General features: G+C 31.6%; 1 protein-coding gene across 1 annotated transcript in view; it reads left to right on the top strand.

Moving 5' to 3' along the window:
- LOC130677904 (synaptotagmin-7) overlaps nucleotides 1-17,884 on the top strand; it is a 1,016,663-nt gene that overhangs the window by 899,724 nt on the left and 99,055 nt on the right. The gene's annotated exons all lie outside the window — the stretch shown is intronic.

Genomic DNA, 17,884 nt, shown 5'->3' with positions numbered 1-17,884 from the left:
CATTTGTTTAAATTAATTAGTTGGTTTACGACTGGCTGCTATGTACATAGAACTGGGCGATATGTAAGAGTGAAATATGTAGGATAGTAATGAGCAACATCCGACATAGCGCTGAGAACAATGTAGAGAGTAGCCAGTACTACGTAGATAGGACCCACTGCTATCTCAATTTTTTTTTTCTACAGATGTCATTGACTACTATCTGACATGGTAGCCAGTTCTATTTATTTTTTTCCGTGTTGCTATTTTAAATTTTTGTATTAAAATAAATTAAATTTTAGATTTTGGCGCTCTTTTCTCGAATCGTGCGACCTCTCGTGAGGAAATATATTAGTTGCAACAACGACACACCCATTCGAAACAGGTTACATGTAAATAAACCTCTACAGTTACTTTGTTTATGAACTTTTTACTGAAATTAGTGTGTTTATTTAAAAAAATTTCTTACGTTTTACTTTTAGTGTTCAATAAATTTTATATATGATTTGTTGTTGAAAAACTGTTAAAACAACAGAATGTCTTTAAGAAAGTGTCATAATAATGCGGATACATTTTGTTATATTTGTGGAAACTTTATGACTTTGAAGCAAAAACAGAAAATCACTGAATTTGTTGAAAATTCGTATAATGCTTATTTTGGCTTCAAAATACAACTAAAACCGTGGACTCCGCAAGTAGTTTGTACTATTTGTGTTGAACAATTACGACAGTGGACATACCGCAAAAGACAATCTTTACCTTTCGGTAGACCTATGATATGGAGAGAGCAGACAAATCATATTGATGATTGTTATTTTTGCTGTACAAATGTGAAAGGTTTCAATGCTAAAAATAAAAATAAAATAGTCTATGCAAATGTATCTTCAGTTACACGGCCGATTCCACATGGTCCAGACATGCCAGTGCCTCTTCCAAGCTCAATATCTGATCTTAGTTCAACATCATCAGAACAAAATTTACAGCGTCAAGAGTCGACGGAAGTTTATGAACCAATTTTAAATCAACTACAGAAATTTACTCAAGGTGAATTGAATGATTTAGTTAGAGATCTAAATCTTTCTAAAGAATCTGCTCAACTTCTTGGATCTAGACTTCATGCAAAACATCTGTTAGCTCCAAATACATATTTTGCATGGTATAGAAAACGCGAAGAAGAATTTGTACCTTTTTTTAGTCAAGAAGAATCATCAGTTTATTGAAAGAATATCCCCGATCTTATTGAAAAGTTAGGAGCAAAATACAATTCTGGAGATTGGAGACTTTTTATAGATTCTTCGAAGCGGAGTCTAAAAGGTGTTCTTTTACACAACACTAATCAGTATGCTTCTGTTCCAGTCGCTTATTCTGTTCATTTGAAAGAGACTTATGAAAATTTAGAAACATTGTTAGATAAAATTGGATATGAAAAACACGGTTGGCAGCTTTGTAGAGATCTAAAAATTATAACCATGATATCAGGCCAGCAGTCAGGATATACAAAATTTCCATACTTCTTGTGCGAGTGGGACAGTAGAGCACGAGACAAGCACTACGTACAAAAACAATGGAATCCTCGTAAAAATCTCAAAGTAGGAATAAAAAACGTTATACGAAAAAATTTAATTAGTCCTGAAAAAATTTTATTACCTCCGCTTCATATTAAACTCGGTATGATGAAACAGTTCGTTAAAGCATTGGATAAAAACAATGCTAGTTTTGAATACCTGTGTAAAAAATTTCCAAGATTATCTGATGCAAAAATTAAAGAAGGAGTGTTCGATGGACCGCAAATCAGATCTTTGATGGCTGATGAAAAATTTGATGCCACAGTGAATAACACTGAATCAGATGCCTGGCTGGCGTTCAAAGATGTTGTCAACAATTTTCTAGGAAATAATAAACATCCCGACTATAAAAATAAGGTTGCAAACTTATTGGATAAGTATCAAAAATTAGGGTGTAATATGAGCATAAAACTCGACTTTCTAGATTCACATGTGGACTTTTTTCCTGATAATCTTGGTGATTACAGTGAAGAGCAGGGAGAAAGGTTTCATCAGGACATAAAAACTATGGAGACAAGGTACCAAGGTCGATGGAATGTGAATATGATGGCTCGTTACTGCTGGTCACTGACACGTGATATTACTGAAGATACTCACAAAAAAACTACACCCAGACGTAATTTTGTCGCGAAACGTAAAAGATGTCACTCTAAATAGTCCTGTAGCATTGTTTAGACTCAATGTTTTCTTTGCAAATGTTCAAATATATGTTTTTGTAATATGACTATTGATTTTTTCCTTAAATTTTGAAAAAAATGCTTTTTCCTTCTTTTAAAAAAATCTGATGTGATAGGGCAAATATGTAGGTGTTTTTGTGTTTAAAATAGTATAAATTGGTGATATTTGTGGCTCAAATACAAACAACTTTCAAAAAATTTTCATTTGTCGGCTGGTGTAATTTATATTATCATCTCAGCCACTAAATTGGTGACCCCGACGTGATCTCTTTTTAAGAGAAGCGTCGAACACGAGTGTTACACAGTTTATGAAATTTCGTAAGTTTTCGTATAAATTTTGCCGCGAATTTTTGTCGCGTTGCCGATTAATCGGTGAGACCGTGATTTATCATTCACAGTTATTTTTGTGTGAATTTGTTTATCAATTAGTGCACTGAATTTTTATCATTGTGCAGTTTTTCATATTTTATCACCACTGGTGCATTGCGGGGCATCTTATGGACGTCATGCCGCATCAGTGGTGATTCAAGGGACCTTTAGTGCGAATCGAATAGTGATAAAAGTTTTTGCGCGCTGAAAATAAAATTGCCTATTTCGTGCAGTGTCGCGTAAAATTTTCCGATAGCTCCGTCATCGGAAGTAGTTTCGAGGATTAAGTCAGAGAGTCTGCCGAACATTCCTGAGTGACGAGTCATCGCTGGATACGTAGTAAAATTAAAATAAAATAATTTTGAGTGCAGGTGATATTATTATTTGAAATATTATTTTTATATTTTATATTTTAAAATGTACGCATCCGCCGCAGAGAAACTCGCTGCTTTGCGTAAGCAACTTGCACTGTTCACTGCCGAGTATAGCGAAATGCTTGCTCAGGAGCAACTTCCAAATACACGATCCAGAGCATACCGACACCATCGTCCTCTGAAAATTGAAAAATTCGACTATTGCTGGTATCATTACAAGCACAGTGAAAATGCCCGATCATGCGCACCCGGCTGTAAATGGCAGGGAAATGCCAACGAGAATCACTAGCGGTGGAAAGTGATTCTCAATTGATTTCACGCCGATTATTTATTAAAGATCGAGTCACTGAGACCGCGTTTCTCGTGGACACTGGCTCTGATTTATCAATTTTTCCTCGCGGCTCGATGAAATCGCAAACAACTCCCATAAGTCATCAGCTTTATGCCTCAAACGACACGATTATCGAAACCTATGGTTTATCATTACAATCACTGAATCTCGGATTGCGTCGAGATTTCACGTGGAATTTTATTGTTGCCGATGTCACCAAACCGATACTTGGGGCTGATTTTTTGAGTCATTATGACTTGCTAGTCGACCTTAAACGCAAATGCTTACGTGACGGCATTACAGGTTTGACATCATCCAGTTATTTCCACGTAACAACAGCATTGAACAAAATCAAGGCTGTGGATGGTGATTCCGTTTATATGAAACTGCTACGTGAGTTCGCCAATATCACACGACCTGATTCGTCCGACAATAAGAAAAGGAAACATTCAACGGTGCATTATATTCGTACAACACCTGGTCCACCTGTTTCTAGCAAAGCTCGTCGCTTATCGCCGGACAAATTAAAAATTGCTCAAGACGAGTTCCATAAAATGATTGAGCAAGGCATTTGTCGGCCATCGCAGAGTGCTTGGTCATCGTCATTACACATGGTCCAGAAAAAGGACGGTGGATAGAGACCATGTGGCGATTATCACCTATTGAATGACCGTACTCTCATCGATAAATGTGCTTTTCGATCTGTGGATGATTTTGCTGCGTATTTACATGGGAAACGAATCTTCTCTGTTGTCGATTTTACCAAAGCTTTCCTCCAACTTCGAGTAGCTCCAGAAGATGCCGAGAAAACGGCTATTATCACTCCGTTTGGCTTATTCGAGTTTTCATACATGACTTTTGGACTCAAAAATGCAGCACAGACGTTCCCGAGATTTATCGATGAAATCACCCGTGATCTGGATTTCGTATTTCCATATATCGACGATATACTAGTCGCATCCAAAGACGAAGAAGAGCATTTAAAACACCTCAAGATATTATTTCAACGTCTTCGTGATTACGGACTAGTAATAAACATTCCAAAGTGTCAGCTAGGCAAAACCGAAGTTAAATTCCTCGGTTATTTAATCAACGAACACGGCATTAAACCATTGCCGGAAAAAGTTGAGGTTATCGTTAATCTCCAGCCTCCAAAAACCGTTAAAGCACTTCGTGGATTCCTCGGCACAATCAATTTCTACAGAAAGTTTATTAAGAACGCTGCGGAAATTATAGCGCCGTTAAAGAAAGTACTGGAAGAACCGAAAATCAAAGGATCGCATCCTGTCAACTGGACAGCTGATTTGCAAATCGCTTTTGATGCCACTAAACGATCTCTTACTGATGCAACAATTCTCGTGCATCCAAGAACCGACGTGGATTGGGCAGTTTTTACCGATGCATCAGAAATCGGGATCGGTGCCGTCCTCCAGCAACGCATAAACAATAACTGGCAGCCGCTGGCTTTCTTTAGCCGGAAATTACAGCCGTCGATCCAAAAACTGTCTACTTATGATCGAGAACTACACGCGATCTACGAAGCCGTGAGACGTTTCCGGCATATTTTCGAGGGTAGACACGTAACGATCTACACAGATCACAAACCACTCCAACACGCATTTAAACAGCGTACCGAGAGAGCTTCACCATGGCAATTCCGCCGTTTGGATTTCATCGGTCAATTTACGGCTGACATTATACATGTGTCGGGCAACGACAATATCACATCGGAAGAACTTGTCGATGCACAGAAGCAAGATTTCGAGCTTCAACAACTGCTGCAACAGACAACCGCGTTGCAGCTTCGACAAATCAATTTCGACAACGGTTTAGCATTGTACTGTGATATTGCGTCAGGTACGGTGCGACCATACGTTCCAGGACCGCTGAGAAAGAAAGTGTTCGATTCACTACACACGCTCGCTCACCCTGGAGTCAAAGGATCATTGAAAATGATTTCTAAACGATACGTCTGGCCGTCGATTAATAATGCCGAGTCCGGTTTAATATTTAAAAATTTACGCGATTAAAATTTTTTTTTTTTTACTTCAAAGTTTTTTTTACAAAGTAATAATTCACCACTTTATAATATTCATCTATTTAATTATTTATTTATTCATTCATATCATTTGTAAATATTCCATTACTTTAATTATCGTGTATTAAATTAAAAAAAAAAAACAAAAAGAATTCTGTAGCATTGCTACTAGGTGACGCGATCGATAAAATTCGACAGTTTCCGTCGAACATCGATTTTTTTATTTATCTATCTCTACTACATTCGTAGAGACAGTAAGTAATAGAGTGCTGGACTGTATATACGCATCCAAGCATTTTTCCTTTACTGTATACTTACAATCACTGTGTTACTTTCGTTTATGTAATAAAACATTTGTTCAAATTAATTAGTTGGTTTCAATAATTTATATTATCACCTCAACCACTTAATATATATATATCGTAACGAATGTGAAACTGATCTTTAAAATATTTGAATAGCTAGAAAACGAATGCCTTCTTCCCTTGTTTTATAGATACGCGACAAAAGTCAGTCAGTCTCATAGTGACAACTAAACAGCAAACATTGTATCTCAATAAACTATATACTGCTCTTGCTTTCTTTTGCTGCTGTTAATTGTGGTGTTATTATTTCTAATATAAGTGTGTTATCATGGTAGTGTATAAGTGATATTAATTTAAGATACCAATTACTACAATATATATATACATACACATGGGGTATTCCATGCCAAATCACCGAGGTTTTGACCCGACCCCCTTCGATTTCGCTGAAACTTTTTTATCATTTCCCGATAAAAAAAGATTTAGTCTAATCATATATGATCATGCATAGTTGTCTATATATGATCAGATCCAAAAATTGGCCAGGTCTGATCATACATAACTTGATCTGTTTATATATGAACAGATATGATTATACATAATCATGCATGAACGAATATAGTCATTTTTAGAATCTCATTTAGTATATCTGGAAATTATTAATTAAGTAAATTAATTAGGATTTATTGTCTTCATCAATATAAATGTCGGTTAAAATTAAATAATACAAAAAAAAAATTATTATCCGTTGACTACTATTTTACTACGAGGTCACCCGTGCAATTCATGCCCCACGCCGATGCTGCTTAACTTTGGTTATCGATAGATTGTAGTCTGATCCTCTCATCTGTCCTACACTTATAATTAAGAAAAGTTTACGGCATTACAACTCAAATAATGAGATTGATACTTTATACTTTTAAATTGCTGCCGAAACCTTTGAACATTTTTTAAGTATTGGGGATTTAAGTTTGATTGATAGTTAACAAAATAAAAATTTAATAACTTTCATATTAAAAAATTGTCATATTATTTAATATATATATATATTTATTGGAACTATATACCTGATCATATATAGACTTATATATGGTTATATATGGGGTTATAACAGCCAGGTATGATCAGATCAAATTATGTATAGACTTATATATAAATAGATCTGATCATATATAGACATGTATGATTATATATGGGCTTATAACAGCCAGGTATGATCAGATCAAATTATGTATGGTGTAATGGGTGTACTTATTACATGAATTCATTCGTGGTCTCAATGCAATAAGTATCCCACTCATGTACAAAACTTCAGGTGTTTTGTAAACCCGTCTAACTATGCTCAGGATCTCCAGGTGAGGGTAAACCCCGACTGGACCACGCAGTGAATTAAAAATTAAGAGAGAGAAGATATGCTGTAACTTATACTTATAAGGGAAATGTTTTAAATAATTAATAAGAAATTTTATAGAAGAAAATGAGTCTGGTATTTATTGAAGACGGGTCGTCTTACAACAATTTATGATGACGGTGAACAATAATTAAAATGGATGGTGAATATGACTCGACAAATTTTGACCTTGAAAACATTTTTTAGTGACTCTACTCTATGATATTTCTCAATGACTCTATTTTATAATATTACTCAATGACTCTATTAACAATACCAAATGACTCTATTACAATACTAAATGACTCTATTAACAATTTTTCACAAGAAAGACTCCACTCACTTCACACTATCTTCCAGCTCAGTCCCAAAGCCGCCAAAACTCCAATAGTGGTGTTGATCCTCGCCTCTTAGAACCAAGTCCTCCGTCCTCGATATCCACTTTCCAAGATAAATACTCCAGGAATCCACAGTAATTTATAATTTTCCAGAATAAGCTTCCACTTACCAGTGGGCTTATATGCTCTTGGCAATAGGCGTGTGTACGAATAGCTTGTACTGGATGTTATGTATAGAAACTTTATATGAATTGTATAGTTGCGGGTAATGCATCCGTCTTCGGTGAATACCAAAAACCAAGAGAACGTCTCTCGACAATCGCCGAGCCTCATACCCCTCACTCGCAGGTTGGCCAACATCGACTAAAACAAAACTGTCCCCAAAACTCGACAGCAGTGACCCCAGCGATAAGTGGACTGTTCATTTATCGGCTGTTGTTGTGGGAGGAGGTCGCTCTCGTTTCGGCTCGAGTCGAATTTGAATTTGAATTTGAACTTTTTTTTAAAAACAGAAATTTCACCCCGTTACAATGGGGTCATATATAATTATATATGACCCCATATATAATCATCAGGGCCGGGAATTTGGTTTCGCTAAAAAAGAGAGATAGAAGATGGGTGGAGCCAAGTTTTCTGATTGGCTAAAACTTTTCCCTAGATTTGGTATTTCTTTGTTCTCTGAAAGTGTTTTTTTTTTTTTTTTTGTTATGAATAAGAGCTATCACATTTATTTTATTAATTTAGCTGTCAACGTTAGATATGTTAAATGGGTTATTCATCAAAACATGGCTAGGTTCACGATCATCAATATTGTATGTAAGTCGTATATACATGTAGAAGGAATGACTTAAAATCAGTTTTAGTAGGTTTTTTTCCTTTATCAATACTGATTTTGAACGAATAATTGAACTGCCAGTAAATCTTTTATGGGAAATTATTTTTTGTTTAAATAACGTTGAGGGCCAGTTTTTCAAACCGGGTTTATTTTTATCTGGGTTTAAATTATTATTGCTGGTCTATCTATATATTATTAATGTATATTTAATAATCAATATAATCAATACTAGCAATATTGAAAACCAGATGAAAATAAACCCAGTTTGAAAAACTGGCCCCAATTGACACTTAAATGATATATAAATAAATTTTTTTTTTTCAAGCACAATTTTCGTATATTATCTGTTTCCAGGAACTAGCATAATAGTAAAGTATTATGAATCTTTAAGACCCAAATTTTTGAGTTAAATATTTTATTTCAAATGTTTATTTTCAATTCGGATTGATAATTTTGATAATTATAATTAAATTATACTTTTAGTACCAAGGTCCAATTTTTCAATCCAAGATTTTTTTCATTCGGGATGAAATTGTTATTGTTAGTGTATATATACACGATATTTAGTGAATATGTATACCTCTATAGATACATTCTCGATAATTATTCAATCCCGAATTCGAGAAATTTCAGATTTCAAAATTGGCCTTGAGAGTTGGAATGATTTTTGGTTGAACTATAATTTCTTATTCAACGTTTTACTTGACTTACGGTTTATTTAATTTCAGAAATGTATTATTTTCTATTATCTAGATGCAGAGAATTTTATTATTAAAATTATTCAAAAATTTTAGTTAACGGTCAAATATTTCCATATTCTAGAAAATTATCCCATCTGTTTAAGTAATTTTTAATTAAATTGAATTAATTCTAATAGCAGTTTGCTTTAGCAAAAGTTTACTTTCCAAAAGTTTCCTTGAATATTTCGTCAAATGTCTGTCAACTTCAGACTTTTCCGTTTTTGACGACAATTGCTATATAATTTTACGTAAATTCACTACCTGAGTTAGAATGCAAATTTACTTTAAAAGTTGACTAGAAAAAATTTGTCGTAAATTTTCAGGCAAATTTTTATGTCAATTTATTGTTAATTTGACTTGAAAAATTGTAAAGTATTTTTTTACCGTCAAATTGTAGACGTTTTTATGTATAAATTTGCTTACTTTCTGAAATGGTAAGAATGAACATTACCAATTTTTTTTCCTAGTAAAAAATTACCTTTAAATTGCGCAAAAATTAACCGCAAATTTTTCTTTTCAATTTTTGCTGTTAAATTATCAGCAACCCATACAAAGTTTGGAAATCGGCCCTAGATCAGGCCATTACTAGGCCAAGAATGTCGATTAATGGCTCAGCAATGGCAATTTTTATTGGCCGATAAACGGCTTATAGCCGGAATGATAACGTCGGCCCATTAATGGCGCTCGACTATCAGCCAATTAATGGCAGCCAGCAATCGGCCAAGCAAGCAAATAAATTTAATTTTAAAAAATTGTTATTATTATTAACCTCGTAAAATTCATAATCATTAACGTTTAAATTATCTAAGGGAGGTAAATGATGTGAAAAAAACTTGGTGGATATTCTGCTGGACCCGGGCGTGAACTGTCGTCCTTCTGATTGCTGGGTCTGAATGATAACTACTGGACGAACCTACCAATGTTGAATTGATACTTTTATATGATCTACTTATTCATTCTGCTACAACCACTCGGTTTTATAAAATATATAGAGCAATTGAATTAATATTTTCAACCATTAAGAAAAAAAAATAATAATTTCGTAGTATTTTGATTATAATTTCATAATTTTTAAAGATGAAGCTTATTAAATTTAATTGATTATTTATCGAGAATCCAGTTTAATTATCTTACTCTACCACTATTATTAAAAATGACATTTACTTTAACAATTTACTATACTTATTTTTTAATTAAATTAATTTTTATAAGTAAAATGATAAAACTGCGGTTGTTGATTGCAAATGATAACGAACTAAAAAATATATTCATTGTTAGTTGTAAATAACTGTATTCGAAAAATTAAAATATTTATTAATTGTTACTTAGTTTAATTCAAAAATAAATAATTATTAATTAAAGGAAACTACAATAACAAGTTATTTGAATAATTAATAATTGATTGGTAGATTTTTTCATTTAACAAGAATCAATCATGGACCACTGATTCACAAACAGTAGCCCAAAGTTGCGAACCGATAATCGGGCAGTCATAAGTAGCCATTCATTGGCTACCCATCGGCAGCGTCGTGTGTCTGGTGTTTCCTTTAAAGGGATTACGGGAAGTCATATTCTGATATGAAACCAGCAATGCCATCACATATACATTCAAAAATTTTAATAAAAATTCATTTCGATTTGACTACGCTATCATGATAAAAAATTAAATGGCTGCTGGTAATTAACCAGGTTTGGGCCATTACGAAGGGAAGACCTCTTTGGGGTAGGTTACAATTGGAAAAGTAACCGATAGGACATATCCCAATAACCCAGATCCCTATTACCTGAATTACCAATTACTAATAATCCCGATGACCCAAATTTCCAATCACCTAAAATCCCGATCACCAGTAATTTCAATTACCAATACTACCAATTACCCAAATTACCAATAACCCAAAAGTTCGATAGCTTAATTTTTCGTTAACCAGAAACATTGATGACTAGACAATCCGATTGGACAGGTTTCGTAAACTCAAAGTCGATTTCTTTCTAATCGACAGATGATACTTATTTCAAAAAGTACACTCAGTTATTATATAGATAGCCAAAAACTATTATAAAATGAAATTTCATATAAATATATTTAAATTTTAAAAATCAAAAATTTTCACGTGTTTTTTCTTAAATCATTTTTTACAATTAAATCATCAATGATAATTATTTTTTATGATAATAATGTTTATTAATATTATTTGTAATTTATTATAATTTTTATATCGTTAACTTAAGTGATATTTACAACTAATCGTTATTTATATTCTTATATTAACGAATTACTTTTAAAAAAAATACACTTTTATTATTATTATTAATATATTTATTTCATTATATTCATTTTATATTTTATAAATAATAATAATAATAATTACCATCGTCGCACCAATTGCTTCATTTAAATTCATATTCACGTATTAAATTTATATTAATTTATAATTATATTTAAATGTCTTAATTATTTAAATTGTTAATATTTTATTAAAAAATAACAAATATGAATAATACAGTGCATTAACATGAAATACAAAAATTTTTTTTAACAAGTTATAAACACAGTAGGTGCCACTTTACCACATGCGACACTTTACAAATGACACTGTTAATTTTTGCAGACGATGGGGTTGATGTATACATGTATTTTTAACTTCCCGCTAAGAAAATTGTAAATTTTCAAAAATTCGGGAAGTTATTGGTTTCGGTCCGATTTACGAAAATCGAATTTCCATCAGATGTCGACGTTTCGAGGTCCTAGGAAGCTATCCTGACTAATTTCACGATGATGTCCGAGTGTATGTATGTGTGTACGTACGTACGTACGTACGTACGTACGTACGTACGTATGTATGTATGTAAATATTCATAACTCTTGAACGGATGAACCGATTTTGATCGTTGAGGTGTCATTCGACGCGGCTTGTTAATGTCTTGAGGCCGTAGAAATTTGAACTTAATCGGTAGGGTGCGTTCAGAGATATTTCAAAAATAAAATTTTTTTAAAAATGTTTTATTTGGATAACTTCCAATTTGCTCGATGGATTGGTTCCAAAATCTAATCAGCTCTAAAACTCTATAAGCCGCGTCGAATGCCACCTCAACCATCAAAATCGGTTTATTCGTTCAAGAGAAACCGTTGACGAAAGAATTCAAAAAAAATTTTTTCCTTGGTTTTTTTGAAATTTCTCAAAAACGGCTGAATAAATCAATTTCAAAATTCGACCAGCTTTAGAACTTGATAAAACGCGTCGATTGCCACCTCAACCATCAAAATCGGTTAATTCGTTCGCGAGATATCGTGGAAGAAAGAAATGCTAAAAAATGGTTTTTTACAAAACAATGGCATACAAAAGTATTTGCGAGCTCGAAGAGCTTGAAAATGTATTCACAATAGTGTTTTTGAGCTCGTTGAGCTCGAAAACAGCGGGAAGTTTTGGGGCTGGCCCGCAGGGTCAACTTATAGACCGATTTTTTTTTTAAGTAATTCGTTAATATAAGAATATAAATAACGATAAGTCGTAAATATCACTTAACTGAACGATATAAAAATTATGATAAAGTAAAAATAATATTAATAAACATTATTATCATAAAAAATAATTATCATTGATGATTTAATTGTAAAAAATGATTTAAAAAAAAACACGTAAAAATTTTTGATTTTTAAAATTTAAATATATTTATATGAAATTTCATTTTATAATAGTTTTTGGCTATCTATATAATAACTGAGTGTACTTTTCGAAATAAGTATCATCTGTCGATTAGAAAGAAATCGACTTTGAGTTTACGAAACTTGTCCAATCGGATTGTCTAGTCATCAATGTTTCTGGTTAACGAAAAATTAAGCTATCGAACTTTTGGGTTATTGGTAATTTGGGTAATTGGTAGTATTGGTAATTGAAATTACTGGTGATCGGGATTTTAGGTGATTGGAAATTTGGGTCATCGGGATTATTAGTAATTGGTAATTCAGGTAATAGGGATCTGGGTTATTGTGATATGTCCTATCGGTTACTTTTCCAATTGGAACCTATCCCAAAGAGGTCTTCCCATTACGAATTGCCAATGCTTGGCCGAGCGATGGCAGCTACATATCGGCCAACCTACGGCATTTTCTCCATTAACGGCAACTTTGTATAGGAAATTCGGGCAGAAAATTTCAGGCAATTTCAATGTCAAATTACTGTCAATTTCAAGCTAAAGTAGCTATCAGGGTGGTTTTAAGTTTTTACCAACTGTCAAAGACCCTGTCAACTGTCAAAACAGGTTACATAAGATAAGTTGGTTACACGCGAGTTTTCGTGTAAATACATAATACATGGAATTGATAGAATACCAAATAAATAAAAGACACTTGAAACAGTTTATTTGTTTTGTATTTCGTAAATAATTACATGAATTTTTTTTTTTTAGTTTTTGATTCAGAGATTTTAAGGAAAATTGAATGCAATATCCAAAGCTCTGATTAAGGGCCAGTTTCTCAAACCGGATTGATTTTCAATCCGGGTTAAAATTATTATTGCTGGCATATCTATATATTATTAATTAATGTATACTAGCAACATTGACCCGGATAAAAATAAACCCGGTTTGAAAAACTGACCTTAAATTCCGAAAATAAAACCGATGAATCCTGATTAAAACCAATGAATTCCAGTTGCAAATCTTTCGGATTAAATCGGAACTCAGTGGCTTTAATCGGAATTTTTGATTAAAAATCTTTAATGTCATATGCCCAAGTTTATAAAATAAAAAACACAGAGTATGGAACTGAAGAGGAAAATCAAATTTTAAAGAAAAAAAAAAAAGTATTTTTCTTTCGTTCGTAAATTTACAGATGAATATTTTTTTTACATTGTGTGATCGTAGCTCTTATAAGAAATACAATTGTCTACTATATAAAAAAAACACGAAAAATCTGGAAACCGGTTGACCCTACGGGCCAGCCCCGAAACTTCCCGCTGTTTTCGAGTTCCTTCAGCTCGAAAACATTATTGCCAATATAGGTTTGAGCTCTCCGAGCTTGTTAAGGCTGGACCGCACCTAACGAAATCTCGAATTTAAGAATTCTAATTACTTTCGGAATATTTATGGTACTCGGATGATGAAAATCTTCCGAGGAAGTTCGTCTTTTGCTTTTAGTCGGAAACTAAGAAAATTGCTATTATGATAATTATTTAATTAATAATTAGAATTCTTAAATTCGAGATTTCGTTAGGTGCGGCCCAGCCTTAATAACTTCGGATACTTTTTTATTTTAGTAAGTGAATTGTTATTTTTAGAATTTTCCATTGCCGATATCATTCAAACTAATTTTTCAAGCCCAAAAGAGTTAAGTTTTATGTTAAAATTTGGAATTTTTTGATTGAGTTATACTGGCACGAATTCCTTGTGTAAGGCTTGCACTAAGCTTGCAATTTAAATCTGGTTACAAATATCTGCAGCAAGACACATACGTAGAAAAAGACACTAGCACCTGTCGATCTTGAGTGCAGACTTGTTTAAGAATTGAAAAAGATTGTTATACGGGTAATAGGGTATTTCATATTTAGGCGATTTTTTTTTTCTGTCCGAGATGAAAAACTAACAATTCATAGAACAAAAAAATATTACCGCTTGAAAAAAAATTATAAGTCAATGAGGAGCTTAGCGCATTAAAAAATTCGATTTCCCGCTTAAATAACATGAGAAACAATTATTTTTTAGTTTGGAATTTTTTACCTCGGCAATGGCTCATTGTACGAATAAGCCAAGCACACATTTTTGTAGGAAATTGAACGCTCTACAAAAAAGTCTTTTATCATTTTTTGATAAATCCATCTGTTCAAAAGTTATTGGAGCTCGACGTCAAGTTAGAGTAAATTTCGAGATTTTTTTACTTTTTCTGTGAAACTATCGGACTTATCATAAAATGTCATGGAAGTGTTTTTGTAGACAATTTTATTTCCTACAGATTATTTTTGATAAATTTTTTTTAAATTCTGCATTGTTTTCTAGTTACTTCTATTTTAATGTCAAGTGTGGTCTCAAACATCAAAATCGGTTACTCAGCTCGAACGATTCAGTGATAAAAAATAACAATTTACTTAGTTTTTTCTTGGATAAGGCATATTACAATTCCTCATAGGTTACGAAACCCATACCGGCCCTTTGGATTCAGTGTTTGATGATTGCTCCACAAATTATTGTAATGTCGATTGGTTTGGAAGTTATGGATCTTAGAAATTTCCACGATTTTTTGGAAAGATCAGTTTTTTTTTCAATGTTAAAGTTCATATAACTTTAAGACTAAAACTCATTGACGATTTCTATAAAAGTAATCTTAATGCTTGTTGAAGAAAGTTTAATTTTTGTCCTTAAACTTAAAGTTTTGATTGTTTCTTTCATTAATTTTATATCCTTTAAAATTTGAATGGAATCAAGAAAAGTAGAAAATTTTTTTTCATTCCCGATAACTTATGCGTTTCACATTATAATCCAATCCCATTAGTTTTATTCTATAGTAAACAAAATAATTTTAAAATTTCGCAACTATTTCATGTTATGAAATTATTCCTTTCATTATTTACAATATTTTAAGAGTACCTGCACTATATATATATATATATATATATATATATATATATATATATATATATATATACATCTATATATTGTAACGGGTTTTTCACCACCGGGGATCTACCGGAGTGAAGTCCGAATACACTTACTGTTTTTGGCTACCTTGTTCAAAAATAATTAAGTTGGGCGCCAGGTGACTTTATAATCACCAAATAAACAATTATCAAAAAGGTCGACTCAGGGTGGCGGATCGGGGAAAGGTCAGGCACTTAAGATTACGATAAATAATTGATCGGAATTAAACAAAATAATCAATCGTATATTGAATAAACAAAATAATAAATTGATCGGTATCACAAAGAAAGTTATCGGTTACAAAAAAATATAAATGCCGTTGTCGGCTTGACTCGATATAAACAAAATGATCAAAAAAAAATCGTAGTTGGTCGAAAACACAATTAGTTCATTGCTCGGGAAAACACATTCGGTTATCAAAATAAAATAAAATACGTTTATTGTCTGGAGACACACATACAGCGAAAGTATTAACGAAATACGTGACGAATGACGTCAGAGTATTCTTACACGTCGAGGTGACAAGACTGCTGTTGCGAATGAGACACAGATAATCCGTGATTCTCAGAATTGCTCGATTGAAATAAAATAAAATATAAAATAATATTTTATTTCGGTAACACGTTAAATTGCACGATCATATAATTTTTACGCGTAATTAATTATTAATTAATAATTATAACACGAACGCGGTTCACTTGTTCACTACTAAATTCACTAGAACACGTTGTTCAGGTTTCGGGCCGGAGAGTGGCTAATGGCACACTCCCGTGCTGGCACGGGGCACGGGTTTTTGGTCATTTTTCCTCCATTTTTACGCATGCGCACGGGTCACTTTGTAAATGACCCGTAATTTGACCGCACCCGTGCCCACATGCGCACAGCCCATTCAACGCTGGCGCACACTAGTTATTTGACAAAGGCGCGAAAAAAATTACTAGATTCAAATTACGATACTAATCGAAATAAATTAAGTAATCAATTTCTAAATCAATAAATAAAATAATAAATCAATACATAAATAATTCAATAAATAAATAATTTAATAAATTAATAATTAAAAAAACGAATTAATAAATAAATAAAAGAATAAATGCATAAATCAATAAATCAATAATTAAATAAATAGAGAAATGACTCAATAAATAAATCAATAAATAAATAAAAGAATAAATAAATAAATAAATAATTCAATAAATCAATAATTAAAAAAACGAATTAATAAATAAATTAATAAACCAATCAATAATTTTATAATTACATCGATAAATAAATAAAAGAATAAATGAATAAATAAATAAATCAATAAATCAATAATTAAATAAATAGAGAAATGAATCAATAAATAAATCAATAATAAATAAAAGAATAAATAAATAAATAAATATATAAATAAATAAATTAATTAATAAATCAATAAATAAATAAATCAATAATTAAATAAATAAAGAAATGAATTAATAAATAAATATAGAAATGAATCAATAAATTAATTATTTAGTCAATAAATGAATAATTAAGTAATAAATAATTGAATCAATAAATCCATAAATAAATCAAAAAATAAATGAATAACCAGAAAGTCATTAGATTCAATTAAGTTAAGTATAAAATAAATGATATTTTATTTCAAATTAATCGAAAATGATTTTATCATCATTAGATGCAATAAAAACATTTTTTTTTATATTGTTATTGAAATTACGTGATTGTATTATTGTTTTTTATACACATTGCCATTTGGCTGTTGCCTTGGCATATGAACTTAGTAAATAAAATAAAAAATTAAAAACATTAAATATATCTTTGACTTTTAATATAAAAATAAAATAGATATCTTTATTAATTAAAAAAAGTTATTCAATTTTGATTCAAAATTCTTATTGCAGAGAAGATAATAACTAAATAATCATTTAGCTTTACCAATAATGATATATGATCCTGAAATTAGCCGACACCTGAAATTTTTTTTAAATTAAGAATTCTATAATTTAATAAAACATTTTTCTTTGGAATTCAAAAAAATACTCCCGTTCATTTTTTTATAAATTTGAAGAATTACCATTTTAGTTCAGAGAAAAAATAATTATCTTCGTTATAATTCAAAAATAAAATTCTAATTCCTGAAATTAGCCGATATCTGACATTTTTTAAATAAAAAATTATATAACTTTTGAACATGATTTATTTTGAAATTGTTATATTGGTTTATCACTTTAAAATAAACAATCGAAATATTAATTTTCAAATTATAACGTGAATGTATATTTTTCGTGCAACTAAGAAATTATTCGTTTAAATTACAGAAAA

This window comes from Microplitis mediator, chromosome 1 (assembly GCF_029852145.1).
Source record: "Microplitis mediator isolate UGA2020A chromosome 1, iyMicMedi2.1, whole genome shotgun sequence".
In the NCBI taxonomy this organism is placed as follows: Eukaryota; Metazoa; Arthropoda; class Insecta; order Hymenoptera; family Braconidae; genus Microplitis; species Microplitis mediator.
This window is presented reverse-complemented; position numbering and strand designations above follow the sequence as displayed.